General features: G+C 34.4%; 1 pseudogene; it reads right to left on the bottom strand.

Annotated features, from left to right (window-relative positions):
- Positions 1-2,608: 2,608 nt before the first annotated feature.
- The window catches only part of LOC139841819 (uncharacterized), a 61,795-nt pseudogene continuing 49,213 nt past the window's right edge, over positions 2,609-15,190 (bottom strand).

Here is a 15,190-nt window from a genome sequence, read left to right as displayed (position 1 = left end):
GTTTTATCTATGTATAGTTAATGAATTTGATTACATCAAATAAAAATTTATTCACGTTCTGTCTTTCAGCAACAACTAAACGCTACGTGCCAAGAGGACCAACACAAATGAAAAAGACATGGGAACGAACATAAATGGAGTAAACAATTATCGTAGTAAATGAATTTGGACAACCTGTTAATAATAAAAGTTGTGATCTTACCCATTTCATGGGTGTGTTAGCTAGGAGTGGGAAGCAATGTCCTATTTACAAAAGTTAGCATAAAGTATATAAATAAATCAACAAAGAAGGATTTACTTGCTATCATAAAGGTCTATACTTAAAAAGTGGATGTCATTGATTATCTTTTATGTTTTACTAAACTGACAGTTTATATTTAATTTATAGACAAAATTTGACATTCGTGGAGATGCTGATAAGTGTATCCTTCAATCTATTGTAAAAAGGTCAAGAGCTAGAGGAATAGACTTAAGAAGATTCACTATGATCCTGTCTTCATATTAAAACAACATTATATTATTGTTTATCTCATTATAATATTTCATTTTCCTAAATTAGGGCATGAGTGAGAAAAATAAACGTAATCGGCAAAAAAGGCCATTACACCCATTGATCGGTAAAAAGTGTTATGCACAAATTCGTGAGGAACTAAAGGTAAGTTTATTACAAATGCAAATGTTATTATAGTACTACTTTTTATTGTTGTTACTCATTTTCTTTTTGTTACAACAGATATAATTGGGAAGAGAGCCAAGTAGAGTGGACATTTTTGGCGGTCTTTTTCGAAAGCTGACAACACAAACAATTCTGAAGCTGTAAAACAACTTGTAAGTTACATAATTACAAAACTGAATACGCTGGCAGAATGATAGCTATGTTTGCTTAAATGTAATCAATATTTTATGGCCTCTCTACGCGTGGTTTACCGTGGGGATTTTAATGTTCATTTTTCTATTTACTGGAACAAATGAAAGAACATTCCAAGGAATTACCAGAAGGTTCACTCGATGAGCCTGGACCATATGATATCTATGCACAAGTCGGGGGTACAGCTAAACATGGACAAGCAGAAATGTATGGTCTCGGTGTTCGTGTATCAGATGTTTGAGGTGAAGTCAGGAGTCGTGCCGCTTTATGCCAAGAGAACGTCAAGTTGAAAGCAGAACTCCAGGAGTATAAAGAACGTGAAAAACAAAAGAACGTTATGATAGATAATTCCGTTGTTAATCCTCATGCATCAACAAATAATGGCATAATTACCAATACGCCACTACAGGTATATTTCTATTTAGTTACTATTGTTATTTTCCACGTTAAAATATTTATAGTTGAATAATTAGTAGTTGGAAAATTAAAAATAGGTTGCCAAAGAAGTCCACCTAAAGAGCATTAATAATCCAACCCTTATTGTCATAAAAGGCAGGCTTCGTAGTTTAGACCCACTAATAGTGGTTGGAGGAATAGAGATTGGTCCAGGATGGGGTGAAGTACATGTTCAAGTCGTAATAAAAAGTGATGAAGCAGTGATAAGACCGTTTGAACTTATTACTACAATGATAGAGGCTACCGGTGTGACTATTGCGTGGCCAACTTCTTTACTCTCGGTATGCCATTGTTAAATTGTTGATGTAATTCAGTTTAATAACTTTGAATGCTTATACATTAATTATTTGTTTGTAGGTTGTGCCACTGGATTAAGCTTGCATGATTGGCAGGGATTAATGCTTGATGACGTTGTCGCTTTTTTTTTTTAATGTTCAGTTACTTATCTGTTGGATGTTTTTTTAGTGTGTTACTTATTTATCCTTTGTTAAGTTTGCAACAATATTATGTTATCTGGTTTGAATTTTATTAATAGAAATTATTAATTGCATGTCCATTTTGGTTAAAGAAAGCATAAATATATATATAATAAATCTATATATAAATATAATAAATATATATATATATATATATATATATATATATATATATATATATATATATATATATATATATATATATATATATATATACATACATACATACATACATATATACATACATATCCCATTGGGATCATTGTGATGATAAGCAAATAATAGAATATAATTTTAGGACCCTTTTTGGATCTATTAAAAAAAAATATTCGTGAACTACCAACATCATTGCCATTACACGGCCATTACATATTACATTTTATTGGACCCTTTTTGAGTGTACTAATTAGTAAATCGTTCCTTCTTAATATCATGGTTATGACATGATAATTACAAAAAATATTTTAGGACCCTTTCTAGAGGTACTATATTAGTCACATTAGTTCATGGTTTCCTATTGATATCATGGCCATTACATGATATCGATATTAGGACCCATATCGGCCTAAATAAAGTGTCCCAAAAATGTTTTTTATAAGATTATGAACAATTAAAATTCCACCAATCGTACAATAGATCGAGGCGTAACCCAATTAAAATTCCACCAATTAAACAATGAAGTCCACACTTTATAAGATTATGAACAACACAACAAGAGGTGATCTAAACATTCAACATAAGTCGCGCACCAAACACATTTTTCATCCGAAGCATCTAAAACAATGTTTATATCTTAAAAATTCTTTAACTAACACTCCTCTTCATCTGCAACCGTATATACCTTTTCTACCAAATGAACCCAAACTATCTCGTCCTCTTTAGCATTTTCCAACTTAAAGGCATCCAATAAAACCTTCAAAGTTTGGTCTTGAGATATTTCTTATTCATCTATAACATCTTCAAAACCTAGATCCCATACCATCAAACCCACTATATTCACAGCTCCGCAATCCTACATGAAGCTATGTTTTTCGAAAGGTAAGCAATAAAAGGCGGGGACTTGATCTTTGTAACGACCTGACCTCGTTATTCCAAAAACACGCTTAAAAAAAATTCTGAATCAATACATCTGGACGGCGTCCAGCAGAGAAGACCAGGACGGCGTCCAACCAAATGGGACGGCGTCCAAAACAACTACAGAATTCTGATCACGGGATCCAACTTACATGAGCGGCAAACCCGCTTCCCGACACTTTTAGACGAAACCCTTTTCACAACATGTCATAATAAGTAAAACTAAGAGATTTCCAACATCAAAACAAGTTTTACATCGTCGGGCCCACATCGACCCGAATTACACTTTTCGTACAAAATACAAGTTTCGACCATTAGAGTTTAACTTCCAAACGACATCCAGAGCATGGAGTTTGGGATTAAACTACCCAAATCTTGATCGAACTTCAAAAGCTACAAACTCCCAAAAGCGTCCCCTAACCAAAACAAACGGGAGGCCACTAATCCAACCGAATACCTTTGACTTTATCCAAGCCCGAACTTAAAAAGGTAAACAACGAGAGAGTAAGCAAAACGCTTAGTGAATGCAATAATTATACACATACATATATAATATACCTACTTGCAACACTTACACACATACCGCATACATGCTAGTAACACAATTAGCTTATCATCTCAAATACAAAGCTATTAACCTCAAATATCACAAGCTAGCACAACAATAGCATATATATAACTCGAACAATATAATAAGCTTACGCTATAACACAATAACCATGGTTAAGCAATCGTACAAGGGAATGGCGCTCGCGAAAGGCCATCGGTGTTCATAACATCCGTTAGTATACTTAACACCTCATATCACTAAACCCTCGGTGGCATCTTAACACCTCGATACTTCGCCCCGAGTGGCATCTTAACACCTCGATGCTTCACCCTTTATTTTACGGAGTGGTGCCTTAACGCCTTGACACTTCACTCCTAGGTGGCATCTTAACACCTCGATGCTTCACCCGTCAATTACTTAGAGTGGCATCTTAACACCTCGATGCTTTACCCCGTGTGGCGTCTTAACACCTCGACACTTCACTCGTCACGTGAAACGTGGTGTCTTAGCACTTCGACACTTCACATCTCAAGCTACAACAAATAAATACATTATATACCTACGCATATAATTATTTCACTCACCTTAAAGTCTTTGTTGAAAGATAACCGAGCTTGCAACCTTCAATGTAATGTACGTATTACATTATGCATATAATCAATCACAAACTCAAGTTGATCAACCAACTCACTTACCATCCTAGTGTCATTTTGACCCTTAGTGCAATTTCGACCCATTTTCACTCTTAACCCTAATATTTGGGTCAACTTCGCCAAAACCCTAACACTAGCCAACTATGGTCTTAATACACCTTTTAACACAAGGTTATCACATTTTCACACCCATAAGATAACTTAGGCCATCAAAGACTCATTTGACCCATTTCAAGGTTTACACACCCATTTGGGTCACCACATACCCAAATAACACCCACTTACATAACATCTAGGTGTGCTAGTAGTTAACTAACCAATTTAAGACTCATAAACACATTTAACATTTCAAAACCCTAGGTTAGTCATCTTTGAGTCCTCATGATCCAAACTTACCCAAAAACCCCCAAATCACTAACAAATGGGTTTTATGTTCATCACTAACCCAAACCCTAACCCTTATCACTAATTAAGTAAAGAAATTAGGTTTAGAACTTACCACCACAATCACAACGTAGCTAGTGACTAGATGAACAACTTTAAAACTCGAGCTTAAACCCGAAACAAGCTTCATTACTCCTTTGTTTGAGCTTTCTCACTCTAAGAATCTCTCTCTCTCTCTAAACTTGAAGTGGAAAGGATGTGGTTGTTGGAAGTGGAGTAATGACACACTCCAAACTGATCTAGTGGCCTTAAACTCGTCCACGATGTGAAAAATACCAAAATACCCTTTTAAATATCTAAAAACAAAACAGCTGTCCCGCCTGTTCATCTGGACAGCGTCCAGAATACTGGACGACATCCAGCCCTTTAAAACAGGACGGTGTCCCACCTTTTAGACGGCGTCCCAACCATATGGGAACACAGGATCTTACAACTCTCCCCCACTTGAACCGGATTGCGTTCTCGCAATCCATGCCGCATGACAAGTGGGAAGATACACCAAAACAAACTCCTCGGATTCCCATGTAAACTAAGAACCCTTACTACGACGCCATTGAACTTTAAAAGTTCTTACCGCTTTGTTTCTCAACATTTTCACTTTTTCATCAAGAATGGCCATTGGTTCCTCGACATACTCTAACTTGTTGTTCAAGGAAATCTCGTCCAACGGTACCCACGCCGTGTCATCCGCAAGACACTTACGGAGGTGGGAAACATGGAATGTGTTATGAATCCCCGCAAGTTCTTCGGGTAACTCTAGTATATACGCGACCTCACCAACACGATCCAAGATCTTAAAAGGGCCAATAAATCGAGGGGCTAACTTTTCCCGCTTTCGAAACTGAATAATACCCTTCCATGGTGAAACCTTAAGCATCACCATGTCACCTTCTTGGAACTCAATCAATTGCCTACGTTTGTCGGCATACGACTTTTGTCTATCTTAAGCTGCTTTCAAATGAGTCCGAATCATCTCAATTTTACTATTCGTCTCTAAAACCAAATCGGTACTCCCGATTTCCCTTTGTCCCACTTCACCCCAACAAATCGGAGTTCGACACCTACGCCCATAAAGCATCTCGTAAGGTGGCATTCCAATACTAGCATGATAACTATTATTGTACGAGAATTCCACCAATGGTAAGTGCTCATCCCAACTACCATTGAAATCAATAATGCACGCCCGTAACATATCCTCCAATGTTTGATTCGTACGTTCGGTTTGACCGGCCGTTTGAGGATGGTACGCCGTGCTCATTCTCAATTGTGTACCCATATCTTCATGAAACTTATTCCAAAACCGAGATGTGAAACGAGTATCCCGATCTGAAATAATAGATATAGGAACCCCGTGCCTTGATATCACCTCCTTGATAAACAACTTAGACAAAGTCTCCGACGATATCATTTCCCGAATGGGAAGAAACAAAGCACTTTTCGTCAACCGATCAACTATCACCCAAATCGTATCAAAATGGGTTCTCGCCGTCTTTGGTAACTTCGTGATGAAATCCATGGTAATGTGCTCCCATTTCCATTTTGGGATTTCTAACGGTTGTAACATACCATACGGATTTTGATGTTCGGCCTTAACTTGCAAACACGTGACACATTGCTCAACATACTTAACAACATCACGTTTCATGCCCGGCCACCGATACTCTTTCTTCAAATCAAGATACATTTTTGTCACGCCCGGGTGAATGGAATACCTTGACTTATGCACTTCGTCAAGTAGCACTCGTCGGTGATCACCCATTTTAGGCACCCACACCCGTCCTTGAAAGGACAACAAACCATGCGGGCCTAAAATAATAGACTACGTTTGCCCCACGATTCGTTCTTCACGCTTATTATTAACAAAAGCTTCAATTTGAATCTCACCAACCATTACAAGAAAATCGTTTGTAATAATCATGCGTAACGATCCTACTCGTATCGCCGGATGTTGACTTTTTCGAATTAACGCACCCGCGACCACATTTGCCTTGCCCGGATGATATAAGATTTCACAATCATAGTCTTTTACCACATCCATCCATCTACGTTGACGATAATTCAAATCTCATTGATCAAAAAGATGTTTCAAACTCTTATGATCCGAATAAATCGTACACTTAACACCATACAAGTAATGGCGCCAAATTTTCAACGCATTCACAACCGCCGCCAACTCAAGATCATGAGTCGGATATCTCGTTTCCTGTTCCTTTAATTGTCGAGAGGCGTAAGCGATGACTTTACCTCTTTGCATTAGAACACACCCGAGTCCATTTAAAGAAGCATCACAATAAACCGCCATATCTTCTACCCCTTCCGGCAACACTAACACCGGAGCTTGACACAACTTCTCTTTTAACAATTGGAAAGCGATCTCTTGCTCATTTTCCCAATTAAATCTAGCGTTCTTTCTCGTCAATTTAGTCAATGGAGAAGAAATCTTAGAAAAGTCTTGGATAAACCGACGATAATAACCAGCCAATCCGAGAAACTTTGGATTTTCGTAGGCATAGTCGGTTGTCCCCAACTCTTCATTGTCTCTATCTTCCCCGGATCTACTTGAATACCTTCTTTGTTCACAATATGGCCGAGGAATTGAACTTCCCTTAGCCAAAATTCACATTTGGAGAGTTTAGCATATAACTTCTCCCTCCGCAACGTCTTCAACACACCACGCAAATGATATTTATGTTCCTTCATACTCTTCGAATAGACAAGTATGTCGTCAATGAACACGATTACAAACTTGTCCAACATAGGTTGGCACACTCAGTTCATAAGGTCCATGAATGCCGCCGGTGCATTCGTAAGACCAAAAGGCATAACTACAAACTCAAAATGCCCGTAACGCGTTCGAAAATCCGTTTTCTCAATATCTTCCTCACAGACCCGCATTTGGTGATAGCCGGATCGTAAGTCAATTTTAGAGAAATACGTCGCACCTTGGAGTTGGTCAAACAAATCGTCAATCCGAGGCAATGGATAATGATTCTTGATCGTCACTTTGTTCAACTCCCGATAATCGATGCACATCCGCATACTACCATCCTTCTTCTTCACGAATAAAACCGGAGCACCCCATGGCGATGCACTCGGTCGGATAAAACCCTTTTCAAGCAACTCTTGGGTTTGATTCAACAACTCTTGCATTTCCGTTGTTGCTAAACGATAAGGAGTTATAGCAGTGGGAGTAGCCCCTGGAACCAACTCAATGCGAAATTCAACTTGTCTTTCCGCCAGAACACCCGGAAATTCATCCGAAAAAACGTCTTCGAATTCATTAACCACCGGAATTTCACGAATGGATGGTGGCTCTTCACGAGTATCGACTACATGAGCAAGAAAAGCCATGCCACCACTACTAAGAAAACGACGCGCCCGTGCAATAATGCATAATGGCACAAGTCTTCTCCGTTTCTCGCCATGAATGATTAGTTCTCCCCCACTTGGGGTCTTTACACGAATAGACTTTTCATGGCATGCAATATTGGCTCTATAACGATCGAGCCAATCCATACTAATGACAATATCAAACTCGCCCAAAGTCATCGGGATGAGATCAATTTTAAAGGTTTCGGCACCAAACACAATATCACAATTATTACAAACCTCAACCCCTAGAACCGTGTTACCATCCGCTATTTCAACTTCTACTAGATGACTTAACTTAGCTAGCGGATTATTAAGCTTAGACACAAATCTTGGAGAAACAAATGATAAATTAGCACCGCTATCAAATACGATCCTTGCCGAATTAGAGTTAACCATGAAAGTACCTGAGGCAACTTCATTGGATTGCTTGGCTTCATCATTCGTCATCAAATAATTTCATCCTCTAGCCGTATTTCTCTAACCGTTTAACATGATCGGTGTTCAAATCGGGACACTCCGACTTTCGGTGTCCTTGCTTTTGGTAATTGAAACATGTGAGTTTGTTTCTGGAAGATGGGCTTGGGCAATCACGAGCCATATGACCCATTTGTCCACAATTGTAGCACGTATAAGAAAAAACTCCGGAAGCGTCCTTCTTCACGCTATTGACACTTTCGGAACCCTTCTTGTTCTTGTTCTTTTTGTTTGAAAAGTTCAAATGACTAGAACCCTCAAACTTTCTCTTGGAAAAAGAGAAATCACTTCTTTTCGGAACTTCCGGTTCAAAACCCCGAGCCAACTCATACAACTCTTCAAAAGACTTAGCCATTCCCCGACTAATCTTACGTTTCAACTCATCGCTCAAAGTGCGATAGAAATCTAGCATCAACATTCGGTCATCACCAACATACTCCGGACAAAAACGAGTCTTCGACAAGAATGTAGACTTGAGAGTAACCAAGTCCATAGAACCTTGTCGCAAATAGCGCAACTCGTCTCGGATTGTGTTTAGGTCGGCTTGAGTTCGGTATTCAACAAAGAACTCCTTTTTAAACTCCTCCCACGTCAAGCTCATGCATTGTTCTTCCCCATATAATTGAATTTTATCGTCCCACCACATCTTCGCCTCTTCACGTAACATGCTAGAACCGTACCTCGTTTTCTTCTCGGGAGGACATTCTGTGGTACGGAAGGCCCCCTCGAAGTCGGAGATCCAACATGTGCTTTTCTACGGATCCCTCACCTCATTGGACATAAGAGGTTGAGCATCCTTGAAGTTTTTGAAATGGAAGTCCCGTCTTCCATGTCCACCGTTACCTTCACCTCCTTCACCACGAGGATAAATATTTATAGCTTCAAGTGCCTCTTCGTTCATTTATTAAATCGGTTACTTGCCCATCAACCGAATCTTGGAAAACCTTTCGGACGTCCTCGAGAAATTCTGCTTTTTGCTTTTTAAAGATGGCCTCAACTTTGGTCGTGAATTCGAGGTCCTCGCTCGTACCTCCGTCATTGTTTTCAGGTCTGTTTCTCGTCTTCATACTATAAAACGGGAATAGGTTAAACAATGAAACGAAAGGACATAACACATATATATATATATATACATATACACCTCACCGCCCCATCTTGCTCAACAATCGTCGTGCATCGCTTGTTTGACACGATTTAAACCCGTAACAATGGTAGCTAATCATTGCTACGCGAGCACGTCGCATTAACTTGCTAGTACAACGTCTATCTCGCTTGATGATTGCAAATACAACACGAAACAATTAGCGCAAGGTTAGTTCACCTAAACCTAGGCTCTAACCAAATCCCGGTCCGACTCGTCTCCTACAAGTCCAGCATAAAGCGCATACACAAATAAAGTCTAAGTCTAGGCACCTATCTCAAGTCGCCTAAATCCCTTAGACCATGCTCTGATACCACTTGTAACGACCCGACCTCGTTATTCCAAAAACACGCTTAAAAAAAATCTGAATCAATACATCTGGACGGCGTCCAGCAGAGAAGACCAGGACGGCGTCCAACCAAATGGGACGGCGTCCAAAACAACTGCAGAATTCTGATCACGGGGTCCAACTTACATGAGCGGAAAACCCGCTTCCCGACACTTTTAGACGAAACCCTTTTCACAACATGTCATAATAAGTAAAACTAAGAATTTCCAACATCAAAATAAGTTTTACATCGTCGGGCCCACATCGACCCGAATTACTCTTTTCGTACAAAATACAAGTTTCGACCATTAGAGTTTAACTTCCAAACGACACCTAGAGCATGGAGTTTGGGATTAAACTACCCAAATCTTGATCGAACTTAATGATACCGCAACCCGCATGCGCACCTCATATGCATGCGGGCGCTTAATAGTATGCGTATGCGTGTGCTTGTGTGCGCTATGCGGTATGCGGATTGTATCTGATTCCTTTTATAACAACCCTCACTTTTCGACTTCCGATTTTACTAACATACCTAGAGTTGTTATATACGAATAAATTTAACGTTGACCGAATAAACGTACGCTTAAAATAAATAATATAATTATAAATATTATAAATAAGATTATGATATATAATATAACATAATTACATCAATGAATATATATATAATATTTATATTACTTTTGTTATTTAGTTAATAGAATATATAATTAACTAAATAATACATAATATTATAACATTTTTAAAACTAATAAAAACTATAAATTAATAATCATAAATTTTAATTTTTATAAAAACTAAATATAATAATAATTTTTATATAAAATTCGTATTTAATAATTAAACAAATATAGAAATAAAATGTTAAATGTTCTTAGAAATATATTAAACAAATTTTTTTTTTAGAATTTTATACAAAAAAAAAAATCAAAACTATATCTAGTTTTAATAAATAAATACAAAAATACAAACTACTTTTTCTTTTAAGATTTACTTTTAATAAAAATACAAACTACTTTTATTTTAAGATTTACTTTTAATAAAAATACAAACTACTTTTTCTTATTTTAACTTTTAAGATTTACTTTTAATAAAAATACAAACTACTTTTTATTATTTTAACTTTTAAGATTTATTTTTAATAAAAATACAAACTACTTTTTCTTATTTTAACTTTTAAGATTTACTTTTAATAAATATACAAAATACTTTTTTTATTTTAACTTTTAAGATTTTACTTTTAATAAAAATACAAACTACTTTTTCTTATTTTAACTTTTATGATTTTACTTTTAATAAAAATACAAACTACTTTTTCTTATTTTAACTTTTAAGATTTACTTTTAATAAAAATACAAAATACTTTTTCTTATTTTAACTTTTAAGATTTTACTTTTAATAAAAATACAAACTACTTTTTCTTATTTTAACTTTTAAGATTTTACTTTTAATAAAAATACAAACTACTTTTTCTTATTTTAACTTTTAAAATTTACTTTTAATAAAAATACAAAATACTTTTTCTTATTTTAACTTTTAAGATTTTACTTTTAATAAAAATACAAACTACTTTTTCTTATTTTAACTTTTATGATTTTACTTTTAATAAAAATACAAACTACTTTTTCTTATTTTAACTTTTAAGATTTACTTTTAATAAAAATACAAAATACTTTTTCTTATTTTAACTTTTAAGATTTTACTTTTAATAAAAATACAAACTACTTTTTCTTATTTTAACTTTTAAGATTTTACTTTTAATAAAAATACAAACTACTTTTTCTTATTTTAACTTTTAAAATTTACTTTTAATAAAAATACAAAATACTTTTTCTTATTTTAACTTTTAAGATTTTACTTTTAATAAAAATACAAACTACTTTTTCTTATTTTAACTTTTAAGATTTACTTTTAATAAAAATACAAAATACTTTTTCTTATTTTAACTTTTAATATTTTACTTTTAATAAAAATACAAACTACTTTTTCTTATTTTAACTTTTAAGATTTACTTTTAATAAAAATACAAAATACTTTTTCTTATTTTAACTTTTAAGATTTTACTTTTAATAAAAATACAAACTACTTTTTCTTATTTTAACTTTTAAGATTTTACTTTTAATAAAAATACAAACTACTTTTTCCTATTTTAACTTTTAAAATTTACTTTTAATAAAAATACAAAATACTTTTTCTTATTTTAACTTTTAAGATTTTACTTTTAATACAAATACAAACTACTTTTTCTTATTTTAACTTTTAAGATTTTACTTTTAATAAAAATACAAACTACTTTTTCTTATTTTAACTTTTAAGATTTACTTTTAATAAAAATACAAAATAATTTTTCTTATTTTAACTTTTAAGATTTACTTATTTTATTTTAATTTTTTTTTACCTAACATTTTCAACTATAAATACCACATACATTTCTCATTTCAAACTTACACCTTAATCTCTCATTTCTCTCTTAAAGAACTACTTCTAGTTGATATCTCGGTCACTTACTTGCTTTACTTTCCTTTCTTGCGTGGAATACTTCAACTGCTATTTAAGGTGAGTTTCATTTGCTCCCTTTTTATATATATTTTTGGGCTGAGAATACATGCGCTGATTTATAAATGTTTTACGAAATAGGCACAAGTACTAAAACTAATTCTATGTGGGTTTAAACCAGAAATATACCCTTAGCTTGGTAACATTAAACTACTTGTCTATGTACGGTAGGCGCGAATCCTAAAGATAGATCTATTGGGTCTGACAAACCCCATCCTGACTATGGGATACTTTAGTACTTCGAGGTTATTTTAAACACACCTGATCTGGTGTACTTCAGAGGGTAAAACATGAATGTTAAGGCTTGTTACCGGGTGCCTACAACTTATAGAATGCTTTTATACACTTGCTAGTGTACGGATATTTATGAAACTGAAATCTTGTGGCCTATTATTATAACGGAAATGATTGATTTTGATAAACTAATGAACTCACCAACCTTTTTGGTTGATACTTTAAGCATGTTTTGTCTCAGGTGACGAATAAGATGATTGCCATGATTGCTACCTGATGAATTGAATGCTGCTACATGGAGTCTTCATTTCATTACATTTACTTTGCATTAAGACTATTATTATTATTTCAGTTTAAATTTGATGTAAAACTTTTAATGCTTTCGCTGTTTTATTAATAAATGTTTTATTCAAAACGTCTCATATAGAGTCGTTCTCGTTTATACAACTGTGATTTGATATAATTAGTCACAAATACCCTAGGCCCTAATTTGGGGGTGTGACAGATTGGTATCAGAGCAGGTTGTTGTAGAGAACCAGGATTGCATTTTATGTGTGCCTTATACAATTAGGTACCTTAGCAATGTAGGACTACAACTTTCCTTGACCATAGTGCCTTTAATTGTTGCCTTTAATTGATAAATGCTACACTATACCTTAGAAACTATATTTAAATCTTAAGATTATAACATACACGATAATGTGAAATTACTCGAACGTCAACGCTACTTAAGGCCTAGGGTGATCCTTGGTACCACTATGGGACGCTTGTGGATTTCGAATGCCAAACTTAGATTTTGGTCGAGAATTCCTGGGCCAACCGGTAACAATTGATCATTCAAGTGACTCGGCGGTGGCATAGATGTTTGGGTATGGTGCACAATATCAAACCTGACTATAGTGATCATACAACACTTAGTCACTTACGCACTTAATAAGTGGTGAACTTATTAAGAACAACTCACCTAGTCATCTGAAAGGACCCGTTCATATACATTATAAACGATTCACAATAGTTGATTACATCGCGAGGTATTTGACCTCTATATGATACATTTTACAAACATTGCATTCGTTTTTAAAAGACAAACTTTCTTTACAACGAAAGTTGACGGCATGCACACCATTTCATAATACATCCAACTATAATTGGCTTAATAATAATCTTGATGAACTCAATGACTCGAATGCAACGTCTTTCAAAATATGCCATGAATGACTCCAAGTAATATCCTTAAAATGAGCTAATGCACAGCGGAAGATTTCTTTAATACCTGAGAATAAACATGCTTTAAAGTGTCAACCAAAAGGTTGGTGAGTTCATAGGTTTATCATAACAATCATTTCAATATATTAATAGACCACAAGATTTCTGTTTATAAATATATGTACACTCGCAAGTGTATAAAAGTATTCTATAAGTTGTAGGCACCCGGTAACAAGCCTTAACGTTCATGTTTTACCCTCTGAAAGTACACCAATCAGGTGTGTTATATAAACCTCGAAGTACTAAAGCATCCCATAGTCAGGATGGGGTTTGTCAGGCCCAATAGATCTATCTTTAGGATTCGCGCCTACCGTACATAGACAAGTAGTTTAATGTTACCAAGCTAAGGGTATATTTCTGGTTTAAACCCACATAGAATTAGTTTTAGTACTTGTGCCTACTTCGTAAAACATTTATAAAACAGCGCATGTATTCTCAGCCCAAAAATGTATATTGCAAAAGCAATTAAAAAGGGAGAAAATGAAACTCACCATACTGTATTTCGTAGTAAAAATACATATAACGTCATTTAACAAGTGCAAGGTTGGCCTCGGATTCACGAACGTATCAATATTGAGATTCAATATTGCAGGAAAGTACGTAGATGCAACGGAGATGATAAACACTAGATTGACCTCACGAGCATACCCATGAACCATACCCATCACCTCCATAGCTATAACCCATAATTTCCTTAGCTTCGACTTATTCAAAAAAACTATTTTGAAATCACTCGGACAGCACTCTATCGTAATATTTTATGTATACTAATAATATCTTGAAATAATACAGAGCAAATATATATATATATATATAAATCGATTGAGAGAGTTTAAAAAAATATATTTTCAAGTTTCTATGAAATAATGAAACCTATTGAATTCTATTTATAATAGATTTTTGAATTATTAAAGTGAATTATTAAAGTATGAATTATTAAAGTGAATTATTAAAGTATGAATTATTAAAGTGAATTATTAAAGTATGAATTATTAAAGTGAATTATTAAAGTATGAATTATTAAAGTGAATTATTAAAATATGAATTATTAAAGTGAATTATTAAAGTATGAATTATTAAAGTGAATTATTAAAGTATGAATTATTAAAGTAAATTATTAAAGTATGAATTATTAAAGTGAATTATTAAAGTTAAAGTAAAGTAAAAGTAAAGTAAAGGTAAAGTTAAAGTATAGTAAAAGTATAAAAACTATGTATGTGTAATACGCGTATAAATATATATAATATTAATTTGAATCGTTATATATATTTAATGAAATAAAATATAAATATCGT

Source organism: Rutidosis leptorrhynchoides, chromosome 4, assembly GCF_046630445.1.
Source record: "Rutidosis leptorrhynchoides isolate AG116_Rl617_1_P2 chromosome 4, CSIRO_AGI_Rlap_v1, whole genome shotgun sequence".
NCBI lineage: Eukaryota > Viridiplantae > Streptophyta > Magnoliopsida > Asterales > Asteraceae > Rutidosis > Rutidosis leptorrhynchoides.
The sequence above is the reverse complement of the archived record's forward strand: the minus strand, read 5'-3'. Positions and strand labels throughout refer to the sequence as shown.